This window comes from Neodiprion lecontei, chromosome 6 (genome assembly GCF_021901455.1).
Source record: "Neodiprion lecontei isolate iyNeoLeco1 chromosome 6, iyNeoLeco1.1, whole genome shotgun sequence".
NCBI classification, from domain to species: Eukaryota; Metazoa; Arthropoda; class Insecta; order Hymenoptera; family Diprionidae; genus Neodiprion; species Neodiprion lecontei.
The window spans coordinates 671,872-698,952 of NC_060265.1; the positions used below are offsets into that span (position 1 = coordinate 671,872).

At 44.4% G+C, this 27,081-nt stretch overlaps 2 protein-coding genes across 3 annotated transcripts in view; one reads left to right on the top strand and one right to left on the bottom strand.

The window, feature by feature from the left end:
* LOC107219605 (protein O-mannosyl-transferase TMTC1) overlaps nucleotides 1-27,081 on the bottom strand; it is a 145,328-nt gene that overhangs the window by 105,995 nt on the left and 12,252 nt on the right. The gene's annotated exons all lie outside the window — the stretch shown is intronic.
* LOC124294936 (myrosinase 1-like) overlaps nucleotides 1-27,081 on the top strand; it is a 43,282-nt gene that overhangs the window by 11,432 nt on the left and 4,769 nt on the right. The window contains exons 9-10 of the mRNA XM_046742539.1: nucleotides 2,975-3,179; nucleotides 22,995-23,360. The gene's annotated coding sequence lies outside the window, so the exon portion shown is untranslated. The remainder of the gene's footprint in view (nucleotides 1-2,974; nucleotides 3,180-22,994; nucleotides 23,361-27,081) is intronic.

A 27,081-nucleotide genomic window follows, 5' to 3' on the forward strand; every position in this document is an offset into this window, starting at 1 on the left:
AAATTGCTACCCAGACGGTGGTGCGACGCTAATATCCGCAGGCCGCCGGTCGTAGGCGTCCGATTTGGAAACACGGGGTTCGTTCGTTGCAAGGGTATTCTTTTGATTGGTAAGTGGGTGAGTGGCTGAGCCCTGACACCTTGCCGTGGAAAACAGGCACTTGATTGACAAAAGCTCGCTCACTCGAGCCTCGCACCGCAGGGACGATGCGGAAGTATGTTTTGTCCCGCTTTCGTCGTTACGCCCACGCGTACCCGCGCCGAGTCCATTGTCACATAATGTCGGTGGGAAAATTGAAAAAACGTTAATGACATCGGGTGGAGCGCGGCTCGTACTCCGTAATTGGGGGGCGGGAGGCGGCGGCTCGCTTCCTGCTCGCGTACGTATTACCGGTGAGGCTAATTTGTTTCACAAAGGAAAAGCGGCGCTCATGCTCCTCGCCCTCAAAGGGATAGCGAAAGTGAAATTTCAAGATCACAACCGCTGCCGCAGTGTACCGAGTGGTGCTTGCCCGGGGAAATCAATTGTTGTGAGGCGTCACCGCGAGCTAGTTTACCCCCCGTAATTTCTCAAGCACCACCCGCGGGCAGCTCTCGAGATCAAAGACGTTGAAAACCCGATTCCTTGAGACAGCGTTGGAGTTTTCCGATAAAGAATTTTGATTCGTCGAGCTCAATTAACTCGCCCAAACTCTGCGCGACGGAGAACATTGAAGTTTTATGAATTGGTGACAGCGTTGGGATATGGCGAAGAACGTAGGAATTTAAAAATCGTGCACCGGCGCAGTTTCGAAGTGACGGGGTTGAAACTATTTTCTGGGATGGTAGGAAAGGGAGGAAAAGGAGGGAGAGGCTGGGTGAGGCTAACCGCTTTAGTTGAACGACGGTACGTGCGATTTTGTTCTTTTTCACGGTGAAACTTCTTCTCTCGAGGTACAGCGAATACCCTGCACGTGATAAAGCAACCTCGGGAGGTCGTTACAGTCGCTGAGCCCGGGGACCCGGGTAAGACGAACAGATCGTCTTCGCGTGCGCCGCAGTTTCGGCTCGATACTCGCGGGACCGGAGAGGGCAGATTGATACGCGTCTCGCTTTCTTATTCGCTTCTTTATCATCGCCGCTTAAGGATCGAAAAAACGAACGCAAGCTGCACCGAAGTAAAATTTCCCCCTCCTTAAACCCCGTTTTCATCTCTGCGAGTAACGCCTCAAGCCAGCTCTGCGGCACCGAAAGAACTGTAAAAGCTCTCTTCGTGCAACGGAAGCGTCCATACGCGTTTATTCACCGCATCGAGGAGGGTTCGCAATTTCGAGCGTGAGGTCAGAAGGGTGCAGGCGGGGGCGGTGGAAGCTCGTTACCTTCCCCGATGCCTCTGGTACGGTTAACGTCTGTCGCTGGAATCTCCTGTCTCTGCGAGGCAGAAAGGTAATTTGTGTCAACCTGACAGATAGACAAGGCGGACTGACAGTCGTGAGATACGGTGATGTTGCTCAACTTATTTCCCAATCAAAATCTTACCCCGATTGAATGTCGCCATTTCGTTATAACGCGGAGCGAAATTCACCGCTCAGACGCTCAATGCTTTCCGAAAGTTGCACACGGATTCTACCTATTAATTCTCGAACATATTTATCAGGTTTTTTCTTTCCATGTTGTAACGAACGAAACTATTCCCGCGACCAAGCGATTGATGAATAGATAAACGTCAAGGGATCGCACCGTGAAATATTTGCTTAGAAATTTCTGTGAGACATTTTTATTCACTTTAAATATTCTCATCACAATAATTCGTGGCAAACTCTTGATTTGGCAATTTCTGGTTACCCCCTCCTCCTGTAAATGATATAACGTCTGTATTATTTCCGATAAAATTTTCATACCGTATTATGCGACCCTCAGCTGTCTCCCGACATGAGTAGAACTGAAAATTACAAATCAGAAAATTTATTCACGGCGTTAGAGGGAACTTTGAGGAAAATATTTCCACCAGAGTTCAGACAGTTGCTTGCTCCTGAGATACGCAATTTCCGGCAGTACCGAAATAACTGCACGATAACGAAGTAAACGACAGGGTAGAAAGTGGCGAAGTATCGGAAATCTGGACGATCCAATGTACGAATCGGCGTTATAACCAAGGATCAGGCGCACCAGTTTAGGCGGAGGTAAATGAGTTTGTTGGCCCGTTAACGGTCGACCCTGTACCGATTGGGCGACGGTATATTGGAGGGCGAAGGGACATATAGGGAACGTGTGACCGAGGGGGTGAGGGAGCGAAGGTATCGAAGCGGATATTGGCTCCAATTAGAGGAATTTCCGAATCCCTTGAGCATTTTGTCACGGATCGAGCACTCTGCACCGCCCTGCAGGACCCGCTCCGAGCAAATATTTTGAAAGCGTAGGACCTCGATGCCTCTTTTCCTCGCCCAGTTGACGAAGAGAGAGGCCTGGCAGAGGAGAGCCTAGACTGTCTCGTGGCACTCGAAGCGATCCAATTACTCGGGTGGCAATACATTCCCGTTTCGGTTGTTCCGCTTAATTAACAAGATACGTAACCCATTTGCCCTTTGTTACGTATATCTTGCCGGATCTTATCTTTCACGTCTCGGAGTCGCGTTTTTCAACTCCGACACATACGCTCGCTGTCCCTTTATCTCTCTCTCTCTCTCTCTCTCTCGTTCTCTTCAGTCAACTCCGCGTCTTATATACGCCGAAGCTGTGCCGACTTTAATTAATTTACTCTTCTCTTAAGTGCACGTCTCCCTCTCTCGCTTCTTCTTATTTTTTAAATTTCTCTCACCTTTGTTTCTTCCGACTTGTTCACCTCCTTTTTTCACTCTAATTATCCTCAATTATTGGCTCGACACTTCGGCCGCGTCATCGATTAGTCGAAATTGTATTTCTAAATACGATTCCATTTTCTGACATATTCAGAGTGCTTTCTTCACCTTCTTATAGGTTCTTTTTACATATTACAGAATGCTCGAATTTGAGGGAGAAAAAACAAACGCTACATAAATTCACTCACTCCGCTTCGCTGTTGTTCAGGCTCGAGGTTTCTGAGCGCAGAAGGCGGCACGTTGGTAATTGGAAACAGGATCCAGCTCGTATTCTTGGCGTTCCTTGAACCGTGAGGATCGAAACGAGAGTACACGGAGAATGTACGTGGCGCGGAGTGAGGCGGTAAGTAAGTTTGATAGCGAAGTAAGTATTCGAATGAGGAGAAGGAGGATAAGGAGGAGAAAATCGATTGACGGCTGCACGGTCGGGTTCAAGTTGACAATTGAAGATCGCGTCGATTTTTCACCGCCTGGAAAAAGTGTGAGTGTGTTTATCTGCCTGTCTGACTGTCTGTCGGTCTATCGTAGTAGTTTCTAAGTAGGTAAATCAATTTCTGAGTTCAGCACCAGCGCCCCGACCTTTACACCCGCGGTACCGTCGACCCGCATCCCCAAGGAATCCCGGGAGGCAGCTCGACCCCACTTTTCCGGATACGGAAGCGTCAGGGTTCTCCTGCATTTCAAATCAAAGTACCGGTTTCAGGGTTCCGGGGGATGGAGAAGAAGGCCTGGATCCCATGTCGCGAAGATACAAGATCGAGGAATTTTTCATTGTCGACACAATGACTTCACATGTTTCATACAGCGCAGCGCATGTCCTATTTTTTACTGGAAAACCTCGATCCAAGGTCCTTGTCTAGCTCGCCTTCTAATCTCCGATTGGAATTCCAATTAATTTCGCATCACCGATCCACGGCTTCCACACCTGATGACTCCTTTCTTGCTGCCCGCTTTTAAATTAAACCACCCCGGAGTGAAACGAAAAAGTCGTGGAGTCGGCCTTCGGCGGGTGCCAGCCAGACTTGCACCAAAACAACGACCAAACGCCGTCCCGCCACCGACTCTTCGTCCGCGAGGGGAATTCTAATGCACACATTCCGCACATATTGCTTTTATGCGATGCGCGGTCCGTTTTAAATATGAACGCAAACGTCCGCCGCAAATGGAATACAAATCTCCCGACACCGTGATGCGCACCTTATGTACGGGAATTTTGGTCCCGCCCTCGCCTAGGACTCCGACTTTTTCGTGGTACTTATCGTTTACCGGGCGTTATACTTCCCTCACCTCCCCCTAACCCCGGAACCCGATCGGCATCGAGCTTTTTTCGGCTACCCCGACCTCCGAGGTTCCTCGGTCTCGGACTACATATAGACGGAGTGTCGTGGAGAGACCCCTTCGTCGATGATGTCCTCTCCGTGACTGGAAATGAAAATTTCTGGGAGATAAGAGGGGGAGCAAAAACAGGAAAAACGGGGCTGCCGAGACTTTTTTTCATGGGGTGCACGCTGGCCAACAAATGGAGGTATTAGAGAGAAAATCCTGTCCTCGTTCCAGGTGAATAAGAAATGGAACGGAGAGGGAAAAAACAGAACGATGCAAAAAAGCGTGGAGAAAAATCGGGATTCTATATTACCGATGATTTTCTCTCGCCCGAATAATACTAACCTGCGAACGCGAAACGACGAGGGATTCTCACCGCTTCTCATACGCAGACGGGAATGTAGATACGTAAGAACTATTTTCTTCTTAATCCGTTCCCTTTTACCGCAGTACGTGCAGCAGGATTTTCCGCTCCATTCAATTCCTGACCAACCGGTGAAGGTATAGCACGGTGATCGTTCCCAATCTCTGCATAATCCAAATTCCGATGCAGTTTGTATTAATACGTCGTATTATTGCTATTCAGCTAGTTCGTCTATTCCATCGTTTAATCCAACCGTTCAATCACTGGAGTAAAAAGGATGCGGGGATGCGGAATTGGGTCGGGGAAACAGAGACTTTGGAAAGAAATATGTTCAAGACAATGAAAAATCAACCCCACCTTCAATAACACAAGAAAGTATGTGCATACATATATATTATATATACGTTTATATATATATATATATATATATATATATATATATATATATACATATATATATGTATATGTATACATTACATACCTACCCTGAGATGGGTTAAGTGGGGGAAAAAATATGGGGATGATCATTTAGCGGAGAAAAAAAGAGCTCTCCAGGGGGTCCCTTGATTTCGAGGAATCGTCGATATCGTTCCGACCCTCTCTCTCTCTCTTTCTCTCTCTCTCTCGATTACTTCTTTCTTTTCCTCTCCACCAACGGCATCGTATCTTCGATCTGCCCCCCCCCCGGTTCGCCGCCGTGCTTACCGCGGCTTCCTTCTTATAAGCCCTTGAAAGTGTGGAGAAAGAAGATTGAGAAAGTTTTTAAGCAGAGGCTTATCTACTGCCAAGAATATTTCTTAGGAGCCCTCAAACGGCCCAAGAGTAGGCGTGACGTGATCCATCACGTCATTTTCTCAAACTCTCGCCTCGCGCCTTCTCGCATGGATGGTGTGGGGTGTACAAGTTCACTTTTATCCTCTTTTTTTTCATTATTTACTCTCTGTTAATTTTTTCGTCTCTCTGATTTATCATTGATTTGACGTTAACATATCATGATCGTGACGAACGTGTCTCGCAAATTCATAAATATTCGAATCGATGAGATAAATCGATCAGGAGATGCGATCACAGAATGGAAAAAGCTTTGCGTAATTTCTCCTCTGTTGTTCAAAAAATGAATTTTCGCTCAGAAAGATTGTATTCGAACAATCGTAAATTATACTGCTTCGACACGCGCCGCGGACGCAGAACCGACCAGGGATCGTGACAGGGTAGCTCATTCCTTCGGGACCCATTAGTGAACAATATAGCAGCGTGACTTCGGTCTATTCACCGCTGATTCAAAGATTCTTTTTCTGATACATGTTCCTTTTTCACCTATTCAATACGGTGTGCTCATCAATTTCGTCGCCTCGTCCGTCCGGAACTCGAACACCATAAAATAACCGGCGTGAATCGATTCTCGGAACTGGCCAACGACTTTTGGTTTCCGTAATAATCCTTCGATTTCAAATGAATCATAGAACATCGGGAAATCGGGAATGTAATTCGATGAATCAAATTTGATAATCACATAAAGGGATTATCGTCTGATTGAGCTTTCTCACAATTCGTTACACGGTCCGATTACAGGCTTGTACGATACACGGCATGGAAATTTGCGGAACACGTGCAGAGCTGGCAGAGAGTATGTAATTGGTTACCGCTAATTGCGGTATTAATAGTGATATAATCGGGCCAATAGCTATAATCACAGCTACAGGAATAGTACGTCGAATTAGAACGATATAGCGAATCTAGACTAAGGGAAAGCCAGCCCGCAGCGCTGCTAACCACGGCGATAAAGTGGTTTTCCCTCTAGTGAATTCGGTTAGAATTTGCGGATTAAGCGTTTCCAAAAAGCACGCGGAAAAATTATAACAGATATCGGAGAAAAACGGATTTTCATAACCAGAAATGCGAGGATCACCGAAAATGGAGCAGATTTCGCTCACGATTTAAGGGCTGCTCGTGCAGATGTCAGGGAACATACGACTCGAAAATATTAGTCGCGAGCAATCGATCAAACAATCCAGATCCAACCCTCGTCACGATGGCGGCTTCCTTTCTTCACGCTTCGGCCGAGGGTCGAGGAGGAGGAAGCGGCTTATCGGGACGCAGGAAGCGAAACACAAACGGATCAGGATCACCTGTGAGTACAACCATGGTGTCCAGTGAAAAATTCGTAGCAAATTCGAGGACATTTCAAGGTTATTCAAGGATATTCAGAATGAATAAAAATACGGACACATACAATACTTCTACCAAGGCCTGTGAGTAGGCAAAAACAAAAAACGCTAATTGAGGTGGGAAACCATTTTTTAAAAACAGTTACTCAGTAAATGCAAATAAATATATCATTCGCAGCAAAACTTGAAAATAAAATATTTCCAGGGCACATGAGAAATTCAAGGATATTTCCAGGACTTTTTAAGCACAAGCAAATTTCAAGGACATTTCGAGGACTTCAAGGACTTCCAGGACACCATGATAATGATCCTGGCCGCAAACATTCGGTACACAGATATACGTAAGCATACCGCCACCCAGACGTATGAGCACGGAGGGCAAAGCAGCTCCTGCACAATGTCTATAACCCTCGAGTGAGGAAACCGGTCTGTAATCAATCAACCCTCATGATCGAGCACTGTTAACGGTCGGGAAGGAGATATCCGGTTACTCGGTATACCGGAACTGGAGTATAATAATAGTCGAAAGAAGTAGAGGTACAAGTCGCGACGAGGAAGGAAATAATTGGTATAATACTGACGAGATGGAAGGAAAAAGGGAATACAGGCTAACCGTGAGGTGTCGAAAAACCCTCCCCGATTCGACAAAACCTGTCATACGTTAAACCGAATCAGAGATTTGTCGAACGTAGGTACGTAACGACGTCAATTTCTTCGCACGTGACTTGCGAGCAGGGCAATCCCAGCGGTTCCAAAGTGAAAAATAAAACATTCGCCGTTTTTATCCACCAGTATTACGGTCGCGGGTGCGGAATGAGTTTCGGAACGAAGGTGCGAAACTCGCGATCGGTAACGGCAAGTGTAACCCAACCTATCTTCACCCAAAGCCTCTAGTCCTGGCGAATGATGAATAACTAAAAGGGCTACGTCACTCGCCTGATCCACCCCAAGGCTTTGCAATATTTTACAACCAGCTGACGCAAAACTTTGCCGCTTCTCATATGAAAATTCTTATCGTTGGTGAAATTCTATTTTGCACATGCCCGTGCAGCCCACATATCCACTTATAACCTTGAATCGCTTGCCCGCTCCTGCTTTTCCTCCTCCGCGGTCTCAATATCTCTTGACACGTATCGCACGCTGCCGTCCCGATTCGATACGCATACATACTACCCTTACCCCGCCGGCGAACAAGGAAACCGGTAACAGCTTACTCAAATTGCATACAACTTTTTCCTTCTCTTGAACCGGGGCATCCATGTTTTATAACCCAACGCCGATCGGGGAGGACTTTCATACAGTAAAAACTCTGGATCGGGAAGGAAAATCGAATATACCCAGATCAATCTTTAGGCTCCAAAATCTGTTATTCGATCAAACCAATTAGCTCCTTGATCCTGAATATTCATTTCAACTGCAGGATATCCAATTGGTTTCAAGATGTTCGAGAGGGGATCGGGCACTTTCGAAGCGTGTCTACACAAGCCCAAATGTGTTTTGCCACGTCGGTTCTACACCTCACGTGCCTTGCGGAGGCGTTAATTATTTGGCGAAGCCTCCGGCGGCGAGAACCGGGTTCACCATCAACTTCAACATAAGCCGAGCCTCTCGGTTTAATTCGCGAGTATCCAACTGGGATACGGCCAGATCCCTTGTAGCGTGAAAAACCGATGAAAGAATTCGTTGACAGATTGATTTTCACTCATATTTGTATAGAATTTACCATTTTTCGTTCTCCCTTCAGTTTCGGGACGACGAAATAAAGAACCGGCATCGATCATCGGCTGCAGGTACTCGCGGGAATACGAAGTTACACCGAATACCAAGGCGTGAGGGGAGGTTTAATAGAGAGAAGGTTTGACGTGAGCGAGATTGAGAACGATGCGAAGCTTTCGACAACCCCTCAACGGGTTTTGACTAATGACCTTCGCGATGTGTGGATTGAGGGGTGAGCAAGAAGGAGCAGGAAGAAGGGAAGCTTTGTATTAGTGCCGGAGTAGTACCAGCTCTAAGTACCGACTATTATCTCGTGTTTCCAGAAGTTTACCATGCCCGGGTCTAGAAGGGGGTGGGTGAATCCCTTTGTGGGAACATAAAGGCTGATGCGCCACCCCCGGTGGTCGGCGGATCCCAAACAGTGGGGTCGACGGGGCGCCGGTTTGTGATCACGAAAGCACGTGATCAGCCGGACTCCAAAGCCTCGCGTCGTTTCTTATTTAGCGCAACAAATGGTTCATAGGTTCATGAGCTCGGCGCTAGATGTACCTACGCATGCGGGTTCTGGACGCGTCAAAGAGCTAAGTAATAAGACACCGATGTCGGCCCGGCTGGCAGCCAGGCGGGGGCGGTTTATTAACGTGATGAATGATAACCCGGGTCCCAGGAAAACGGCGATATGAGACAGAGTTGAGGTAGGGATGTGGCGCAGTTGGTAATGCAGCGACCTCCACGTTGCTCAGCGTCTGACGAATACAAATCACTTCTGCCTCGTGTGGGTTATCCCCTGCATCCTCTCCTCACCCCGCAACCCTCCAAGCTGGCTGTCTGGCTGGCCACCGAATAAGGTGAAACAGGACGGGATAAGATGGAAGCTCCCGGAGCTTCGGCGGGACGAATGAAATTCATCCCGGATAACCGAAAGGCTCGCCTCTTCGCCGAGGAGAGCGCGGCCCTTATACCCGCCATGTTTCTGGCCGCAAAACACCGACTCAACCACGGTGCAGGACCGACCGAATTCTTGGCCGCAGTTCAAACCCATCGCGGTATACCGAGTCAGCCATGGGTTCATAACGCGGAATGAAACTGGGGACAAGTGATGTATGAAGTCCCATAGAAATGTGGTTCCAGGCTGTATAACTCCCAGAGTCACATACATACATACATACATACATGGGTGGGCGTGTGTGTATAACCAACCCTTGTGACAGGGGATTGCATTCGTCATTTTACAAGGCTCGAGTTTGTTCACTTTCCGTCTCGGTCCCCGGCATTTTTCATCCTCACTTTCATCAACCGTCATTCCTTTGGCACTACTCTCTACTTCTAAAATTTATGATGCTGCACCCTTCGAACATCGCGCCTTGCGCGTACCGATTTTTTACCCACTTCGAAATCATGGCTTTTTCCTATAGAGCCTCGAGGTTTCGCGATCAGCTGATCGAGAAGCTGACGCTGGTTCAAATCTCAAAGTCCAAATCAATCCTGGAAGTGTTGCAGAGCCTGAACCACAGCGTATAATGCAAGTCGCAGGGGAATCGTTAGCGGTAAGCTCGTCCTCAATTAATCACTCTCCAAAATTGGTTAACTGCCTGGAGTCCTGATTCAGCCCCTATGCTATGTGTGTGTTGATGTACGACTGGTGGAGTAATCAGCTCACCAACGAAACGCTGTGAACGTGATGTTCGAATGCCAATTCGTTTGTGGATCAAAACTAGCCGAAGACTTCGTGAAAAATTTAACTCTGTGGAAAATATAACTTTTTGCAAGGGGTGCCAAAGCTGTGCGAGGATTTCGCGATGGCGCATTGCCTCGTCTGCTCCGCATCAAATATACCATATCAAATATTACAAAGTCACTCCGTAATACGCAAATCTTCCGGAAATCTGATGGGAGGAGCTACGGGGAAATGAATGGGCGACAGCGATTTGGTGAGGTTCGCGAATTTTTCACGAAGGATCAAGCAAGTGTGCTGCGGTTTCGAGGGATGGATGACTTGAGGCGTGTATTTTTGCTCAGGGTAACTTCTGAACGATATCATGCCGCGCAGCGTCTTCGATGTATTCGCAAACTAATTCCACGACGAAATTTCTAAAGCCCTAAAGAACACGTAACATTCGCGGTAAAGTTATTGGCCAGCCATTGTTTCAAATTTCGTTCGACTAATTCACTCCGTTCGCGTTTCTTCTAGGATATGTGTATCAGGACGTCCGTAGTTAAATTGAGGTAGTGCTTTCGCATTATCGATCCCTGCGACAAGGCTCTGATAATTTATTAAAATAAGGTAGCTGGGTTCTTCTTAATTCCAGCATTAATTCATCAGGGTTATAAAAATGTTCTCATAATGTTGTGTTCATTATATCGCAAGCTTTTACTCGACCACACGAGTATACGATAATCATCACGGCCTGATTTGCCCGGTTAAGAGTAGGCGAGTGAATATTCACCTCGCCGGTATAATTATATGTAGACCTGGAGGAAAACTGTTAGGTAGGCTTTATTTTTTTTCCCTCGTTAACAAAACTCATTTCAATTGCCCGGCACGATCGTACAGCGTGTATGGTACAACATGGGTATCCGCATACTTTCCAACGTACATGAAACCACCCCTCAATGCTGCAGCCGCACCTCGGCTGAGGTGAAAATATTTTCCGTATGTAATGAAAGGTGGATGTGCTCAATGCGTTCTATCGATCGGTGGATTTAATTCCTGAAGTGAATCCATTAATTAGAAACCGCAAACATCGTTTCCAGCAAATATCACGTACGTAAGTTTGCGTTCCGTTTCTTTTTTTTTTTACTAACAGTCGAATAAAAACTCAAACTCGCATTTCGGATCCACGAGTAGCTTTAACAAAAACGAATAAACTACGGTCGAATTCGCACCCAGCGCGTTCTTGGGAAGAAAAGTGCAAATTACTTTTGCGGAGTTGAATGCAAATGCCGGCACGCACCGCGATGCGGAGATGTGAAATTCGGGCGATTCACCCGCAGTCGGCGAGGATCCTGTTTGTTAGATGTTATCAAAATTTCATCGCATGAACTTCTGTACCTAACCCAATTTGGGGAACGGGCTGCGGGTAAGGCAAAAACACGGCATTCTCTTTTTTCTCTCTCTCTGGAAAACTGCGGTGGATCTCTTTCTTGGTTTTTTCTACTCATTTTCCCCGTTTTTGTACTCGCACCCCTGAAACGAGGGATCCTCGCGTGATCCGAGTACACGGTCGGAGTCTTGCGACGAGTGTAGCAACCGAATGAGAGTTATAGAAACATCGTCGCTTAAACTTATTTCGGCGGCAACTTTGCCCGAGAAACAACGAAGAAGACGAGACCAAGAGCACCCCAATTGCGTCTCGTCGCGACACTTAAACTGCCTGAGCATAAGCTATTTCTAAAAAATTTATACCGAGTTTAAAACAGGCAAGTTGGATGAAGCTATACCGGTGGTTCTGTACAGTGCGTGTCGTGGACTCACTGCTCGGTTGGAACACCTCCTCATTCAGGGTTGGAAGACTTTGAACGAATAAAAGCGAGACCTCAGAATTCGCAGCTTCGAAACTCAGGATGACACGTGTTGAAATATCATTTGACCAAAGTTTTGCTTCTGAATACATTGTATTGGTTAGACTCAAGCTTGTATGGGGATACGAAATTTCCAATTTGATGCTCTTCTGGTGTATTTTGTTTGAACGGTCTTCGCACTCTTTCATTTCGGAGAGGCCTGTCGAAACCTTCATCTCATCTCACTCTGTTAGCGTCTTTCTCTAATCAAAGATCTCGATGATTGATGATTGGAGTCGCTCAAAACCAGTTTACCAACGTGATGGATTCAGCGAATTTATTGCAACGCTCACTTGGATATCTTGAGTTCAATAGCGCTGTGCTCAAAATAACGTATCCAAAAGTTTTGAAATCACGTGGCACATCGATCGTGACTTGAAAAGGGGAAAAAAGAGAAACTTCCAGAGGCCCGATAATGAATTCGAAGTGAGGGAAAAGCCTAATTGGTAATTAGCCGTTGCGCCAGAGTTCGTTCGTGATTCGAAACGGAGTTCAAGTGGAGCGACTTCTTTGTTACCGGTAAAAACAATACGGGCGTATGAATTCCTTCGCGAAGTGGGGAAAAAAATCAGCGGCAGACTTGAGGTAAAAGAGGAAATAAAGTATGAAATCGAGAAAAAAAAATAAATAAATAAAAATAAGAGAAACAAAAGTAAAGGCAAGAGTCGGTAAAGAAGCCTGCAAGTATAATAGGCAACGCTGAGGAAATCGTAAGAGCTCCCAGCTGCAGGCGACACGTGTACAATTTTCAACCTCACCAGGCTTTACTTTACAACTATATAATACTGAACGACTCGACACGATTCCGTGCGGCAGAGACCAACGAGTTCCGTGGCCGTTTCACAGCCGGCGACTCAACGACAACGAGGACCATATCGACATCCGGGTAGCACCGAATTACAGTTACTGCAAACAACGGACCACCCCTCACCGGTTGAATTCACTTCATCCTGATGGCCGACCACATGGCCGATTGTTTCGCCGTAAAGACCAGAAGAAAAATTAATTGTATTACGGTAAACTTGGTGCAGTCACAAAGCAAACGTGACTTCCAAGCGCCTTTTTACAGTTTCATCAAAATTATCACCTACTCCCGTCCACCGAGGGTGCGTATGGGTTACGAATTGGAGGGTTGGATCATGTGTCAAACTGATGAAGGGTATACAGTAGGGTGGCACCCCCAAAAACTAATCGGTAATCAGAAGATCACATTTTCACTGATAACCTGATAAATATTAGGCTTACGAATATTTTACAAGACATCTTTTTTGTAGAGCATTAAATTTCCTACAGAATAGGCGAAGCAAATTTATTTTGTTTTTATGATGTATGGTTTTAAAGTAACAGTTTTCTTAAAAAAAAAAAATTCGACTCTTTGGCTCGAAATTGTGTTAGAATTTTCGGTAATTTTTTTTTGGATTTCACTTGATTTTTTTCCATACAACATGATTACTTTTTGGGGGTGAGCGTGAATAAATTCCAACATGACCCAAATAAAATCTACCCTAGTATGCAGGAGCCGAGTGGGTATGCTCGGTTTGTTATCCTATATTAACAGGTGGAAAAATCTTACCATTACCATAAGAGTCGCGGAAATTGGAGCGCTAATGCATTTTGTAGGTATAACGCGCGCTATTCACTTCCTCGTATAAATAGCTGCGGTCTCAGATTAGAACGTGTACTAATAACGCGGCCAACAATACCAAGAATAAACGTTCATCGCTGACCATTATCACGAATCCCAGTCTTCATTATAGCCGCGTTCCCTCCTCGTATTCCTCGGCCTCGGAATGCCTCGGCTCAAACTACCATTTCTTACGATTTGGTTAATGAGAATGTCGTTACATTTTTGAACACTTGTCCCAATCCCCGGGATGAACATTACCAAGTCGCTGAAACCAGATTAAAATCGGGCACATCTATTCCGCTTTAGAGTCAAAGCGTGTCTCAACTGATTGTAATGGAAATGAGGAGAGGAGACGTTAATGATACATTAGAGTTCGAAATGTCTGATACACTGCGAAAACCGTCCCTTCGTAATGATCGCGAGATCACGCCACCGCTAGAAAGTGGCGGAGAACTCGGAGCACTCTTACTGAAGAGTTTAATGTAATAAATGTTCTGAATAATTGAAAAGTAATTCATGTGATAAATCGTACGCAATTATGAAAGAGTTCAACGTTACGTTTATCAGGTAACTTGTCGTCTATTCTGTTGTGTGATTTTTTACAAGAGTTATCGGCTTGATACAAAGCATATCATTCGATATCTGATTTACTGTATTGTTTTTAATATTCTCGGAGAATGAGAAAACGATTCGGGTTGAAATCGAACCAGTCACTCTATCATCTGAGCCACGCACTTGTTACAACAAAGGTTCAGTTCTACAATCATAAATCTCAACCGCTTTGAGGGAACTTGGCATAGGTTCGACAAACATTGAAATATTCACACGATGAAAATAATACCGATTTTATTATGTTATAATATTGTTTGTTATAATGACAATTATTGTAAATTGATTTTTGCTATACGAGTGCAGTGGCTCGAGTGGTCAAGTGAGCGACTCGAACTTCGACAGCAGTGAGATTCGATTCGGTCACAAATCTTGTTTCCTTCCTTCGAAATCTGATAGTATGAAAAATTGTATTTCAAATCCGATATTTAATGATATACTTTACATCAAGCTGATAACTCATACAACAAATTGCACAATAAAATACATACTATTTATAAATTACTTAACGAAGGTGAAGCTGATTTGTTTAACGATTTTTCAGAACATTCGTCACATGCACTTTTTCGGTACGGGTACGACTTGAGTGATGTTTTTCACCCGCTATGAGCGCGAGCGAGGGGCCATTTGACGGAAACACGCCAAGCCGTAAGCCCGTCTACGGTATAGAAATCGAAACTGAAGCCACCCTTCGGAAATGGTTAGGTACGATCATTGTATCTACTGTCAAGTTATCAAGTGACGTACAGACGACGAGGTAAACGCCGATCGTATCGAGGTTCGAGCCCTGCCGGCTAATTGCGCGTTCATCTCGGCTCTCCTCTCACTCTCATTCACCCCGAGCATTATCCTCGCCAGTTCTCCAGCCTTCCGTCATCTTCCGACCACCGCGCCGGCAAGAGCGGCGTGCAGCTTATCGCTTATCCCCTGGCGTTTTGCCCCTTATACACATCGCTTTCTTGTTTCAGATTCCAGTTGTTTCCACCCCAGCTAGGGGATGATACGTGCCATTCGATCTCTAGCCCTCGTTGTCTCCGCCCACCGAGTGAGCCTCTGCACTTATCCCGTTGAGCTCGCTCGTGGAGCTCAAGTAAAACTCGAAACTCACTAATTGTAAGAGCCGGCCGTTACCGGCTACTGCCGAGGAATCCCGCGACTCAAATCGCCCCCTTCCACTTCCTAATTGTTTCCCTTTATAGCGACTCGAGCGATTCTAACTACGCATTCAAATTTCGCCGAAACGTTTTTCCGCCTGGTTACACTCGATTGTCTTGATCTGGGTAAAGAAATATTTTTGAATCTCAACGGACGGGGTTGAAGGGACAAATCGTACTATCGGTTTAAAGCACGTGTCAACAATTACCGGATATCCTCATTTATGATCGTGGACAAAGAAACGTATAATCTTTAACGCTGATCGAAAATAGAATTGTGGCATCGTTTCTCGAGACATGAATTTCATCAAAATGAATTCTGGTTTATAATATCAGAACTCCGAATTAACCGCGTGTACGAGTTCAATTCTACTCAACATATTATTCATATAATTTTAATTACCGTTGAAGTAGAGGGAGAGGAAAGCTACTGCACATATAACAAACTAATTGTAAATCAAAAACAAACAAAAAAATTCCGTTGACGTTTTGAACAATGCTGCTCCATTCGTCGTTAAATTATTTCGCGTAGCTTTTGAATGCGAGATGTGATTAAAAAGCGGTGGAATTGAAGTATTTCACTCCAGTGTGAGAGTGGAGAATGTACGCTGCTGCAGCATATCTTTCCTCATGTGAGGGATCAGATTGCGAAAAGTGATAAAAACATGGTTATGGAATTATTAAATGCTTGTCGAGCGTGAAAGCTCGATGTGTAATGCCTGGATCGTACCCTTCTACCGTCGCGTCTGTATCTTTTCCCATTCATGTTTTTTGTTCATATCACTTTTTCGACTCTTCTTTCTCTCCTGTCTTGCCTGAATTCCCCTCAAGGTGTCTGATAATAAAGTCTATTCTATTTATTTTTTTTCGCACATTCCTAAACTTTCTTCGATTGATACGACGAAGATGATGTAAGAAAATGGAAAAACATGCGGTAAATGAAAAGAGAAAAAAATGAATAGAAAGTAATACAATAAAAAAAAAAAAAACGTGCATGATCGACAAACCCCGTCTTCGAGCCAATTTATAAACTGTAATACATTTTCATCGTTGCTCCTTTCGTTTACTAGGCCGCCGGTTCATCTTGACGCGGAATCTCGACCTGACAGTTCAATTCGCAGAGGTCCTGCAGAAGAACGGACCGACCTCTAATTCAAAGTATAGTTACTCCGCTGGCAGTTGCACGTGTATCGTTTCTTTATCCGGCATTTATCCCTCTCCTCCAGCTAGTTCTTGCAGGTTTCTTTTTTCTCGGTCATTAGGATAAAGTCCACGAGGAGGTAGAGGATGAGGAGGAGGAATGAGAGCGAACGAAAGAAAGGGAGGGATAAAGGAAGCGAAGAAACGAACGGAGAGCTCCCTTCGCCGGTCGATTATCAACGAAGACCAAGATATTTCTTGTACATCGGTCTGCCATCAGAATTATTATACCCTCTGGGGAAAAAGAGCAGAGAAAAGATGGAACAGCGAAGCGAGGGTGAGAGTCGAGAGGAGAAAAAGAAACTCCATGCAGACCCGCGGGCAGGAGGATTGCGCCGCGTCAATTCATCAACCGTAAGACTCGATGCCGGCGAAGCCCAGCGTTACGTCTGCTCGGGAAAAGTGCAACTCCGTTCACTCCGTCGTTCGTTCTCATCCGCAATGCTGCCTGCCAAGTTTCCCCGTATTCATGCGGATTACGGAGACGTTTTGTTTGCTCGCCAGAGAAGACGCAGAAGGGCTGGATGTGCATTGCGGGGTGGAACCACCCGATCTTATCGAGAAAAGAAACTCTTACCCTGCATTCGCGGGATTTTGGGAGGCGTGATTTACCACCGTCGTCTGATTCTCGGCGCACGCAAGGTCCTCTAAGGTCATAGAAAAACCCTTGTCCAGCTGTTTTCTGCAAGAATTCTTGATTGTTTCTTTCTTTCTTTCTCTCTATTTTCCTCTCTCACTCTCTCGCCCAATATATTTTTCCAACTTACTCGCACTGTGAAGAAACATTCATTACTTCCGGATATTCATGTAGATTAGCTGCTGACGGTAATATAAATTTCACGTTATACCAAGTCTGCGTGAAAACAAAGGGGTTTAAAACTTTTCTCGCCAACGATTTTATTCGGGAGATTTGCTGAAGACTGGGAAATATTTGCGGGTCGTCGATCCAGAGGAATAATGCGAATGAGATAAGTATATGAAAGAGAGAGAGAGAAAGTAAAAATATTCTCATCGTCAAGCGCTATTAGAGACGCCGGGCATTGCATTGTCAAGGAATGAAGGCACAGAATAAACGGAATACCTACCTAAGTGTGGTTCACGTGGCGACGCGATGATTATGAAAAGCGACGAGTTACCATGCATATACGTACATCCGAAGTCAGAATTATTTGTGGAGTCCTCGAATTCAGCCGGGATTTTCTTTCATTTTTAGCTCTTCCTTCTTTTTTTCATTTCATTTATCCTTTTCTCCCTGCCTTTTTGCTTTTCCTTGTTCTCGCTCGGGGACACGTTGAAAATCCGAAGAGGCAAAACGGAGCTCGGTTGATTGAACCGCGGGCCGGGTGCAGCGGCAGGCGGTGGGTGACTTGCCAAAATATGCGCAGCCTCGATGAAAAATTCAAGAGAGCTCCCCTCCTCTCTTCTCTTTTCGTCCCTCGGCAAAAGCCGGCATTATTTTCCATCCAGATGAAAAATGAAGGGACGAATTCAATTTTGCAAACTGACAAAACGTCCACGAAGGTGTGCAACGCTCATCCGCTGAATTAAATCACGCCCCTACATGTGCCTGAGGTGCGTTACAATATCACGGTTCGATATTAATCGTTAAAACTGTATCTATTTTTTTCCTTCCTTGAAATCGTTTCACGCAAAACAACGTGACTCGTGACACATTTCTCTCGAGTTCAAGCAGCCGTGAGTTCACTTTGGCCTGTGAGTTGACCACGAAACGATCAGACTGACGCAGTTTCAAATCTCATCGGGTCATCAAAATTCCATGCGGCGACTTCCGGAGTGCGAGATATATGAAATAAAAATATACAAAAATGAATCGTTTTCGTCGATTCCGGTTCCAGTATTAGACGTCCCAGCTGAATGTATACAATATATATGCGTACGGAGGAAAAAACTTTTTTGCATATATTATAAAACGGAGCCTGATTCGCCTGGGAATTCCTAATTTTCACATTTCCAGTTACGCATATATACCTATGACCAGTTATACGTATAATATCCTGCGCACATGCCGGAATTTCATCATTTATTCATTTTTCTCTACCCATTTATATTATTTCCCCCCTTCTTCGGTTCCTCTCCATGCATACATTTTTCTTCCCCCGGCAACTTTTAACTCACTTTTAATAGTCGTCAAATGTTTGTTGTATAGCCACGCTAACGATCAACGCTGAAGGGACGTGAGACCGTTGAAAGAACTCCGCATTATAATTCATGCACACAATATCTCTATATTCAAAAGGAAGGTGGGGCGGGGGGGAGGGGGGGGGGGGGGGTCGATTATCGCGTGCGATATGAAAATAAAATAATTACAGCTAAATTGTACGCCTGCGGCACGGCCGGCGACAGGTAGGCCAAATACATATACACCTACAGCATAATTGTGAGAATATTTTTGGCTTTATATTATCGCTAGGCATGATGTATAATGCGTTATTATACGATTAAACCTGCGCCCTGGCATTGTTCTGCGCCACTGATCCCATCTGCAGCGAGCTGGTTATTACCATTTCGAAATTGCAAGCTCGTTGATTTAACATACAAGTGTGCCTGCAGGATCGAGGGAGCTGAATGAACAATAAAACCAACAGCGTTATTCGTTGAAACTTCGAATCTGAAACGTTCCGAAAGCCCCTAATTCCGAATTTTTTAACAGTGAAACTCAAAGTAAAGAAATTAAACTGCGAAGAAACATCAAGGTTTCGGATGGTGCAAAATCCGACGCTGAAAATTTGATTTTCCTTAGTGTTAGATTTTCGATATTTTTATGTTTGGCATCTGATTTTCTTACTCGTTGACTAAATATATGTGGGCATGTTTTAATTTTCGGAATTCAACCCCATCGAAACTTTACTTTTCCGAACTTTTCTCTATCGTAACTTGAACTGGGTTTAATTTCTCTACTTCAAATTTCGCCAGCAAATAATTTGGAATTATGCGCTTTCGGAACTTTTCAAATTCCGAACGTCGACCCCGCCCCGTTCTTTCGATACGCTGAACAACTCGGTGTGTGTATTTTGCAGCCTTCGCTTCGGTTCAACGGTGACGGATACCACCTGCTGATAGAAAAATCAAACAAGGACAATTATTTCCCGTTTCGTAGGCCTTGTGCTGTTGAATGAGACTCGAGCTGCTCACGATTCGGCGTAAAAGCATCGAACGTACACGTAAGCCCAAGTAGCGACGCTCTTTATCGGTGCCCTTTGAACTGAAACCATTTCCCATTCAAGCACTCCTATATATGAAGGAGGCTCGTCGTTCTGCGGGCATTCGATCTGAACCCACCCATCTTATGGCCTCATAAATCAAGGGGACAAAGACTGGTAAAACATACAGTGACGCGACTTAACTCGGACGACGTAGGTTCGTTTTCGGGTCTATCATCGGTCCCTCGTTTCCGTATTCCTTCGCCGTCTGATCCTTATTTATCCCCCACATTTTTTTATACAAAATTTTCGAATTGAAGAAAACTATTTTGACACTGAAAAAAATTGAACGACTGTTCGATCCTGTATAATAATTATTTTTAGCACTGGTCAAATTTCAAAGCCATTTTCATCCGAATTCAGGAAATCGACACGATCGATAACTTTTGTGTCGGTCGCCTCCGCCATACGATTCAGGTTATATGATTCATTTCGTCCATCGATCGAGACTGACGATTCACTTCGGCCAACGTATGTAGAGGTGTGTATTATTAAAATAAGTTCGATTCGAAGAGGGGAACTGACACGTAACATGACAACGCGTCACGGTGATTGTGATGGATAGGAGGGCAAAAGTCGGCGATATTCGATTTCCGAAATGATTGTGTTCCATTGACCGCCGTTAAAAATTCTCCACCCTGACTAGAAGTGAAAATAAACAATAAAAGAGGCATTCCTCAGCCGCACTTCCCTTTAAAGATTGTCTGAACTTATGAATGTCTGAAATTATACTCGCGGTCTACACGAAGGAAGAATTAAAAATGGAAGCTCTAGTTATTCTGCGATGGAATATACATACACATGGACTGACAACGTGACAGTTCACTTTCCAATATTCTCCCGAATCATCGCAAAGTTATAAATGACGAAAAGTTACCATGCGGCATTCGTACGAACGGAAACCTGGAAGAAATACTCGACAAGAATAAGTCGAGAGGTGTGTAAGCCAAATGACGCAAACGACCAAAACTACGAAACGTAATTTCAACTTTATCGAGAGATAAACCTGACCCGCACCCTCGGAGAAACCCGGCGTTTTCTGCTGCGCTGGTCCACGAGGTGTTCAGAAATTTATCAAACATTGCCCAGACTGCACTGCAGGCATGTCAGAATTCTTCGTTCTCTCTAATGAAACGAGAAATTACCCGCTAGGAGCTAAGCAGCCGAGGCTGGCATGAAACAGAATAAATACGAATAAGTACGAATCCCCGGTAATTTCCGGTCCTAGGCGGACTTTATCTCAATCTCACTCCAGTCAAATAAAGCGCTAAGCTTGTCCGTGTTAAACGCGAAGGTGATGGTGCGGTGTTTTTACCCCTGTATTTCAGTTCCTTTTTTTTCTTGCCTTTTTGTCGGGCTGGTTCGGCGGTCGTGTTCGGTGGTCAACTGAAAGAGCGGACCTTTTTCCTAGTGCCGGTGCTGATTACGGCTTTGTGTCATCCCGCGGGATACAGAGAGTAGAACGAAGCCGCAGAGAAGTACACTTTGAGTTCAGCCGTGTGCCGTTGAGTGGGTGAAAGAGGAACGGGAGAAAGTGACGGAACGGAAAGGGGCGAAAGAAAGCGGGGAAAAAGGGGCCGAGATGAAGAGGGAAAAATTGCGCGGCCCTCGAGATCGAGAACTGTAAACAACTAATGAATTGTTGGTTTTTCAAAAATAACACCGGCTTGCACCAAGTTTATTGACAAGCCGGATTTCCTTAGATTGCCAATTCCTATAAGAATTCCGGTCCTTTTCAACTTCACAGATTTCTCAAGCGTGGGTACACATTAAAAATAAACCGATACAATATAACGTGATGAATAGTATAAATATAATGAATAACTTTGGGTGTAACTACTAGAACTGAAGATCAGAAGATTTGAGCATGAAAATATTTTCACTCGGTTTCAATTTTCGTTCTGAACAGTCATGGACCCTGATAATTGAAATCGCATATCAAAGATCGACTAGCTAAAGTGAGTTTACATAAAGTAATTTTGATTCCCGTTTCACAGAATCGAGCGTTTCACAAAATTATTATAACGTAAATGAACCTGCGTTTCTCAGAGTAAACTCATATTATACCTCTTCACAGACGCAATTTTATTCCTGGTTGATTAAATTTTCCATTTTCACAAGGAAGCGTATTTGTATATTTCTATTTTTAAACAGCGCCACACAAAGCGCTACGTCGCCATTTTTCGAACACGATTCGTTCGCAAATGTCTTTTTAAAATCACTACATTCAATGCCTGCGATGAAATGCCATGACGCGAAAAATACATTTCCTCTGGTTCGACGAGGCGTTTTTACGAGCCATGAAGTATCGTTGCACGGCAATATAAATATATGGTTGAGTGAAAAGCATACATGTATTTTTCTCCGTTCCATCGTTCCCAGGAAATTTTTTTCGAATCAGTCGCGGCTTCTGATTCCGTCGGATCGCAGCGCGAATCCGTTTACCCCAAATGGGGTGATTATTTATTCGTGTAACACGCGTGTAAACGCGTCCTCGAGGTTTTCCACTCGAGTTTTGAAACCATTCAACAATTCTACGTGCAACACAGCTCGAGTACCTTTGCGATTACGTTTTATCCCCACGGCTACCTCGCATCGATTTCTCATTACAGCTCGTTCAGATCCGTTTGACACTCCGTGTCCGTTCCAAATTAACGAATACGTAACGCGACTCCCTCGCTCTCTTCCTATTTCTCTCTTTTGTGGCACGAGTGTAGATTTTTCCATCAAAACTTTAGGCTGACGTATTTAACCTCGGGAAAACTGTCGACGTTCGAAAGTAGTATAATACAAAGAGTTCTGCGTACAGATCCCGACACCGAAATGGTTTCTTACCAAAAACGATGATAACGTAGAGCACCACGCGGAGGACTTTTTCTAGTGATTGATAAAGTCGACCAGCGAGAGGATAACCCCCACCGAAAAAAGTGTTTGCGTCTGAGTTAAAATGCCGGTAAAATGTGGGTATCGGGATCTGTACGCGGTATTCTCCTTATTATATTATACTAGTTTCGAATCACTCGAGTGGTCGACAAATTGTCTCAAGACAAATTGTGAGGTCTGTACGTAGATATAAGGTGTCTATTTCACTTACAAAATTTACCCCGTTCCAGTAGCTCGAAATATTCGGCGCGATCTTGAGAGGGGGTGAATTTTTATTTCATACGTCAGAACGCATGTAACGTGAAAATCGAATTTACTGTTTCGTATTTCAGCACTTTGAAGGCCTTTGACACAAGAACCCAGGACGATACGGGCACGCAACAGTTGACGAGAGTTGATTCGATTACCTACTCGAGAATTGGACAAAGGATCCTACCTAAAGCTGGAAAAATCTTGTCGGAACTACAACCGGAGGCAATTCAAACAGTCGCGTCCTTTCGCCGAACGTATCTGTGTATTTTTTCACGATTCGATTCGGCTGCTGCCGCCCGACAACAGCCCGGATTCCAAACTAGGAAATCCCGTTTCCCGGAACTCGGAAGAGCTGAATGAAAATTCCGCAGAGCTGATGAGGAGTCGGATGACGACGATGATGATAATGAGGAGACAACGAAGTCCCATTGTTCCTACCAAGCGAGGTGAGTGAGATTAAAACGATGAATAATCACGAGGAAAGTGACCAGATTACCCCGTTTTCTTTCTCTCTTTCTCCCTCTGAGTTCCGGCGGCATATTCTTTATTCCCGGAGTCTCTTAATTAATATTAATTGACCATACAGACTAGCAAGCAAGCGCGATTCTCCGCGCTCTTGTCCATTCTCGAAAAAAGCGATCCTCCTTCTTCTTCTTCTTCTTCTTCTTCTACTTTTTCTTCTTCTAATTTTTCAGCTTCATTCCGATTTTCAGCCCGGTACATTAAAATACATATACATAAATTTAACTCCCGGCTGAAGCTTTTCGCTTCGTTACATTCTCTCGTCTCACGCCGGTTCTTTTGTGCCTGAAGAAAAATCGGAAGAATGCAACAATTTAAAATATTGAACAGAGAGAGAAGGATCAGTAATTGAGAATCATTTTCCCACAATGCGACGGGAGGAACGAATCTTTCACAATGCTTTTAACTCACTTATACAGATTCTTAGTCAAAATGCAAACCGATAGCAGCGATTCTCTTTATTTCCATTCTTCTTTACTACGTTCACTTTGCCTTTTTTTGGTTCCACTGTAACTTTTTCCTCTGTTTTTTTTTTTTTTTCACTCTTCTCTTTTTTCATCTCGTACACTAGTCCGATTCAGTGGTAAACTTTTACCTCACGGACTGCAACGTAAGGGGCTATAATTTCACGAGCTAACGAAGCTGACGAGCAAAAAGTTGGAACTTCCTCTGCCAGTTTCGCGAGAGAGAAATCAGCAGGATTTTCTCTTTCGGTCTCTTTCTCTGACTTCCTTCGAACGATTTTACGCGTGTACACAAGCACCGAAAGGATATTGATGTATATTTATACACGTAATTCCCTCGCTAAAGCTTGAAAAGTAAAAAACAAAAGCAGTAAGAAAACCAAGGAAATGAAACCGAAGAGTAGGACAGGAAACTTGACCCAACTACCGCAGTTTCCACTCAACCAAAACGGCTGCGTGTGACGGAAATACACGGCAGTGGAACAACGATCGTGTCGAAGGGACTTTGTTTCCGAAACAGCGTAAATAGGAGGAACAACGCGGAATTGAATAAGAAAGGGAAAAATGTATAAGTTGAGAATGGATTTATCGCTCGATGTTGAAAGGAAAACGCTTTGCGAATCGCGATATCACGCGATCTAAGCTATCATTACTATCATTGAAAGAATAACCCTCGCAGACGTTGTGCCGGAAGAGATAAAACGGGCTTAGGGGGGGTGACAGGGAGCTTAGCTAACTAAGGTAGTTGCCGGAGGTTATCTTCGCCGGCCCCTCGATTGCACCCCGGGCCTCCAGACAGTGCAGATAGCCGTGAAACTGTGCCTTTGAGATTTGTGGATACCTAAGGCGTATGTATACATATATATATATATATATATATATATATATATATATATATATATATATATATATATATATATGTATGTATGTATGTATGTATGTATGTATGTATATAACGCTCCTCTGGCGATCTTCCATGATTTAAAGGTAGACCCTGCCGCTTAATCCCAGACCCGCTGTCTTCGCCCAAGTTTATTACTTAAGCCCTTGTTTACAGGGGAGAACATTCACTCAACGGTTTCTTGCGTCAGTCTCGGGAGCAATTTCAACCCCGCGATTTATTTCGCCGTTTATCTCATCTCTTGTATCGCGTCCGTACGCTTGTTTCGATGACCATGATGATTCTCTTCGAACGAGAAGCGGGATGGTTACGTAACTCCGGTTGAACCACTTTTGAGGCATGAAAATACGCGAACACTCGGATTGTTTCAGGTACGGAGCGCGAAGAACCGTCTTTGAACTATTGCAGGTTGTCTGTACGCCTATTCCTGGAGAATTCGGTTACGGCATACAAATCAAGGGGCGCTTCCTGCGTCTCGACTGATTCAAAGGAGTTCCCGGTAACGACTACAGCGTCATTTCCATCACCGTTCTCGTGTACTCTCGTCAATCGTTAACGAGGTATGCATAAACATAGGTGCACACCCTGCTGTACGTGTACGTACCGCACGAATTTGAGATTCGTAAACTAAAATCGCGTCTCCTTTCCTTCGGGGAAGAGATCGTTGCTTCGATCGGGAATAAATAGCAACAATGCTCCACAAGAGGATACCAAATTGTATCTTCAGTTCTGCAGGACCTGTTATGTATATTTTCAGGATTTTAAACTAAATTGTGCTCTTCCTAATCAACTCGAAGATCTGCTTCCAGCTCTTCATCCTCCAGGGATGTTAATTCGTGCATCTCGTAACCAACGGACATGATCGAGGGGTGGAAAAAACGGGAAAAGTTGAGCTCGCCCCGATACGTAACCTTGAGCCGTAACTCCGCAGGTAACAAGGTTTGGTGTCCCGGAGACGGCGTAATTATCTCCATTTACATCAAAAGGCTCGAAATTTGGCAAGCAGCTGTAATCCACCTATTACTTCTAAATAAATGCAAATTCTTCCTTCCCCCTCCCCCCCCCCCCCCTGCGCTTAACCCCTCAACGTATCTCTTTCCGACTCCCCGCCGACCCTCCGCGATGAGAGAGAAAACGGGAAGAGAATGAGAAAGCGGTTTCTCATCGAGTAACAAGCCGGAATTTACTTACGTAAATGCGACATTATTATGCGACCCGCATTACTTTATTACGTGGAACCTGCCGGAATTCCGCGAATTTTGCAATTCAACCTAATAAAGAAAAGTGCTTGGGGCCCATGTTGAGATTTCCGATTTGATATTTGAAGTCGTGGGATTTTCGGTGCCACGTGTCTGGAAATAGTGCTTGGAGAGTTGTAATTGCGGACAGAATTCTCTGGGTGACAGAAACGAAACTTGGACGTAAATTTTGGCGAGTGAACGGAAAACGGAGGAATTACGAGATAACGTGAAGCAAAATGGGAACACAAACAGGAAACGTATAACTGGCGATACAGCACGAATCGGAGATCTGGATATTTAGGCTCGAAGGTTGGAATTCCAATTCCCCGGTTTTCGCAGATAAGCAGGATATGCCGAATCGGGCAGATCTCTGTTTTTCAAATACACCAAAATCACGCGATGGGGTGAAATGTAACCTTCACATGCCCACGTATGTACGTGTCACGCAGCGTAATGTCTTTTTTTTCAGGCTGTCGCGATACGAAGCCTCCCATTTTCAATTCATCGGTCGATTATCTCAATCTGAAATGGGCAAACAGATTGCTGACAAAACTGAAACGAGGTCGAGTATTTTTGGGCTTTCCACGCCGACTCAGTAAACGGTTGACCATGACATTTTTTAATTTCACCAAGGACTTTTTCTACGTTAGTACGACCCCTGAAAAGCTTCCTAGAATTTTATTTCAAATGTTTCGAATCACTCCTCTTCACTCTATAATTTTTTAAACCTATCCCAAAAACACCCAAATCGATATTTTAACAAACAAGAAAAAAAAAAACATTTGGCTCCGAAATGAAACATTTTCACGCAAGGTTCGAAGCGGGACTTCGTTTTTGTTTGTCCATTTTTAAAATTTCTTCATCGTCACCTCTACTTTTTAATCATTCATTTTTTATTCATATCTGTTAAAAATCTATTATAACACATACCGCATCTCCGATTTGATTACTGATTCAGTTGTAAAACACACTCATCAGTTTTTTAGAAATTTTTTTTTCCAACGCTTTTAGAGTTATTTTTTTTCACCAAAAGTGTTCC